A 4,807-nucleotide genomic window follows, 5' to 3' on the forward strand; every position below is an offset into this window, starting at 1 on the left:
ATAACCTCTTATCAAGGCTATGTCTATTACGTTCTACTGATGTTAAAATCCTATGTCATTGGTAAACTCTACAGCTCTTACTTCTTCTCCCTGATCTAAAGCACCTTTTTAAATTTCTCCTAGCTTTCCGAATGGTCCTCCACTGCCTGATGAACGTGCAGATTGAATAACGACAGGGAGAGGCTACAAACCTGTCCCAGTCCATTCTCAACTACTGCTTCCTTTTAATGGATCTTCGACTCTTGTATATGCAGTCTGGTTTCTGTTTTAGTTGCACTTATCCTTTCGGTCCATCCGTTTCATTCCTGCTGTCTTCAGAATTTCAAAGAGTGCATTCCAGTCAACAGCGTCGAAAGGTTCCAGGAACACTACGGTACACATGCTAATTACATAAACTAATTCTGAAAAAACTTGTACTGCGTCTGCTACGAATGTGCCATCGTAGCCTCTAAACGTATGGACTGTATTCGAACACGTTTATCGTAATACTTACACGGTCTCTGCAGGCATCTGTCTGCTCGCACTATTAAGGGAAATGTCACTGGGCGGCTGCTGTTCGACTTGGAGCTGTGACAGGTTCCATTAAGATAGATGTTGTCATTGGCGGCGGACAAGCAGTTTTCTATTGACGTGTTCTTGTGCTCTGCTAGAAAACTTTTTGTTCGTGGTGAGAAGGCTGCGGTTCGATCGCCGGCCGGTCTCAGGATTTTTATCTGTCACTTTGACTTATTTTATCTCTGGCAGTGTTTGTAAACATGATAATGCCGATCTGCGTGGTGGTTCGGAATCTGCATAAAAAGTGTAGGCTACCAGTTGAAAGGTCGGAGGAAGGTAATGGCATGCCATAATCAATAGAACTATGTCTAGTAAAGCTGTGTTGAGTTCAAACAAACATTCGAACTCTCAATGGCAGCGGACAAGCAGTTTAGCACAGATGTTTTCTCGAGTCCCGCCAGAATCCAGAAACGGCAGAGTTCTCGCTCGTCTTCACAAAAGTAACAAGCAGAACGTGGTCCATCACAAACGGTGCGAGACTATGCTGCTAATTGCCTTATTTTCAAATATGTTCACTTAGTCGTGATCGTCTGCAGAGGGTGACCTGTCTGAGACCACTTAGTCTACATTTGTTCGTTCCACTGAGGGTGGTGCTGCTTGTTATTTTTCGTGAGGGTGAGCGAGAACTCTGCCGTTTCTGCATTCTGGTGGGACTCGAGAACACATCTGAACGAAACTGCTTGTCCGCTGCCACGGAGAGAGCGATCTTGATGATAATTGCCACACCAAAGAACGTAGCTAAAGGTCGACGAACAGCTGCACATTAATGCGCTACGACAGACAGCTCCTTTATATTAGCAGTGGTTTCGTTTCCCCTTTGTCGTTGTAATAATACGTATGCCTTTCTCATGTAACTGGACACGCTAATGGAAATGAGTCTCATACACAATATTTGCATAGTGTGCAAGTCACAAAAAGATGAAATTAAGGATATGTTTTGAAATACGGGCGTGGGGCCGATAAGCACGCATGTTCTCTAGAGGTCGCATTTGGCCTGATTCTATCCGAACTGATAACGGTCTCAGCTGTCGTCATAATGACGCACAAGTGTACTTAAGAAATGAAGGCTGTCTGTCCCACTGTGGTTCCGTGGTGTAGCGGTTATCACGTCTGCTTTACACGCAGGACGTCCCCGGTTCGATCCCGAGCGGAACCAGCACATTTTTTTCCCATAGTCCCCCAAACGGATTGCTCACCTGGTTAACGAGTCAGAACTAGAGATCGCCATGATATACATGCAGTGCGTGGGAACCAGTCGCATCTAAAACCAACGGCATTCCTTGGCAGGATACTGCGAAAATATCGTTCGCCAATGAAAGAGAATCATCACAGCTGTATTCACAAACATTTGTTGTGTCACGGCCGATTTCGTTCTTTTAGAGCAACATACGGTTGCAGTTTTGTGCCAACATAGCGTTATGGCAATTAGACATCTCACAACTTGACGCTGGCACAACTCGACAACCTGATGATCTAAAAGAACGAAACCGGTCGTGACACAATAAATGTGTATGTACAGTTGTGGTTGTTCTCATTAACCGTTAATTATCATCTGCAAAGGAAATCGTACGCAAGACGCTAGTGTGACACATTATGGAGTATTATTCCGCTGTTAGTTAGACATCACAACAAACATCGAAGTAGTTCAGAGATGTGCTGCTGGGGTCGCAGCATGTCGCTATAAAAAAAAAAAGGTTCAAATGTGTGTGAAATCTTATGGGACTTATCTGGTAAGGTCATCAGTCCCTAAGCTTACGCACTACTTAATCTAAATTATCCTAAGGACAAACACACACAGCCATGCTCCAGGGAGGACTCGAACCTCCGCCGGGATCAGCCGCACAGTCCACGACTGCAGCACCCCAGACCACTTTTTTTTTATTCTTTTTTTTTTTACAATGAAAAATGGGAAACCCACCGCTATGAATTGTGTTGTTGGACAAAAAGAAAATAATTTTTCTTCAATAATGTAACTAATTTGTTAAAGATAATGTAGGTGTGGGAAACTTTCTGAATAATTGGTGGAATAACAAAAGAAAATGAAACAGAAGAAAAAAAACTGCCGGAGGAGGAAACGAACCCGAGACCTCTGGCGTAAGAGTCCGAGCGCCTTTTTTTTTTTTTTTAATTAGGTGGGAGATGGGTCAGATAGTGGGGTGGCGGAGGCAAGGTGGCCAGGGATCGCAACCCGAGGCCTGGCCACGATGTCTCCCCCCTCCCATGTGGTACAAAGGATGCAGTTGGTGTATTATTGTGAATTTTTTTTATTTTATGAAATGATAATTAAATGGACACCCTAGCTGCAAACAGGCGTTGATGTACTTCATTGGGGACATGTTGAAAATGTGTGTCCCGACCGGGACTCGAACCCGGGATCTCCTGCTTACATGGCAGACGCCATGCAAGCAGGAGATACCGGGTTCGAGTCCCGGTCGGGGCACACATTTTCAACATGTCCCCAATGAAGTACATCAACGCCTGTTTGCAGCTAGGGTGTCCATTTAATTATCATTTCATTTCTAGCAAAGCTGCATGGTCATCCACGGTAACTGCTCTTTCGGGAACAGATACTACCGTCATATATATTTTTTTATTTTATTTATTCATTTATTTATTTTTAATATTTTTAATTTTTTAAATTTTTATTTTTACTTTTTTATTTTTATTTATTTATTTATTTTTTAACAGTAAGGAACTGAAAAGTAGCAAGTGTACTCGTTGCGTCGAGTTGGGGATGCACATAACTAAAAACAGGCATAAAGAAAGAGAGCAAAGTGCGGGGCTAAGGAAACCATGAAACAAAACTGTAGGGTGGAATCCATACCACCATTAACCAGTGCTACATCTCTCACCGGATGGGAAACAAAAACTGCGAAGACCTTTTCGCACCGGGGACAAAAAGAGGAAATGGGGCAAATACTGCTACAGAGTGTGAGGGTTCACGACGAAACTCTCCATCTGCTGTATCATCCAGGTATAACTTCTCGTAATGACCAAGGTAGATCCCACGTTGTACCGTGTAGTGTTCTGTCATCGTCTTGTAATTTTAGCTTCTCTTACCCGTGATGTTCCAGCTACGTGGAGGGTCGTGGAACGCACTCCACAAATAATTGGAAAAATATTGTCGATACTTTGGGTTACGGAGGATCTTGCAATGTCGTTCCTGCAAATAGTTCCAAAAGTCTAAAGTGTCCTTAGTGCCGTCTTGAAACAAATAATGCACTGCATGTCCACGAAGCCACGTCATTGCATTAGTTTTAGTGCGTGGGTAATACGTCTCATCCGGGAGTAAGATAGTCTTGGGGTCGATATGATTCGGCGTTACTCGACGGAAGTATGCTGACATTTGCCTCACTAAGTGCCACACTGTGGCAGACTCGCCACATCTAAGACGGTGTTCATCGTTGTCTTGAACGCCACAGCTCGTGCACGTGGGTGAGTCTACCATGTGGATCGCATGTAGCCTTGATCTGGTCACCTGCTTACCGTTGACAGTGATATACCACATCGCCGTGACGTCAGTATCCAGTGTTACGTGGTGAATCGTCCTCCACACTACTCGCCAGTTGACGTTCGGGTGCTTCCTCTCCACGACGTTATCTGGTCGTCCACGTTGCAGGACCCGATAAACCGTCTTTGCCGTCGCCAGTTGAGTCGCTAATAAGGCAAGTCGAACGTAACTGAGTTCGAGGTAAAAGTCACCGATGTAGAAGAGCGAGGAGGGGACGTGGTGTATCGGCACAGGTGGCAACAGGGAGGGCGGTGCTAGTTCTTCTATTAACAAACTCGTCAGACTGTCCGGACGGCGGTGCCATAGTTTGACTAATGTGCTCACAAATAGGGCGACCGCCCTGTCATGAACGTGATAAAGGCCAAGCCCTCCCCGATCCGGGGGAAGGGTGAGAGTCTCATATTTGATCTTGAAAAGCATTCCTGAACTCACGAAGGACCCAAAAGCCGCAAGTATACGGCGAGATAACATCACCGGTATAGGTAAGATCTGGGCGATGTGCGGAATGCGTGACGCTAAATGTGTGTTGACATACTGGGTCCTTTGGACGATGTCCAGGGCTCGTAGGCGGTTGTTGGCAATTCCAGTCCGAATATTTCGTGAAAGCCGTCGAAAGTTGTGAGCAGCGGTCCGTCGTATATCGTCTGTGAAATCAATGCCGAGACATTTCAAACTATCTCTGAGCTGTAAGGGGGTGACACTGTTTTCAGACAATCCGACCCCGATGTTCATCGCCACCGA

At 45.1% G+C, this 4,807-nt stretch overlaps 1 non-coding gene across 1 annotated transcript; it reads left to right on the forward strand.

The window, feature by feature from the left end:
* The first annotated feature begins 1,638 nt into the window (after positions 1–1,638).
* Positions 1,639–1,711, forward strand: Trnav-uac (transfer RNA valine (anticodon UAC)). The gene has a single exon. It is a non-coding gene; the product is annotated as a tRNA-Val (tRNA).
* Positions 1,712–4,807: the final 3,096 nt, after the last annotated feature.

This window comes from Schistocerca nitens, chromosome 5 (assembly GCF_023898315.1).
Source record: "Schistocerca nitens isolate TAMUIC-IGC-003100 chromosome 5, iqSchNite1.1, whole genome shotgun sequence".
Lineage (NCBI taxonomy): Eukaryota > Metazoa > Arthropoda > Insecta > Orthoptera > Acrididae > Schistocerca > Schistocerca nitens.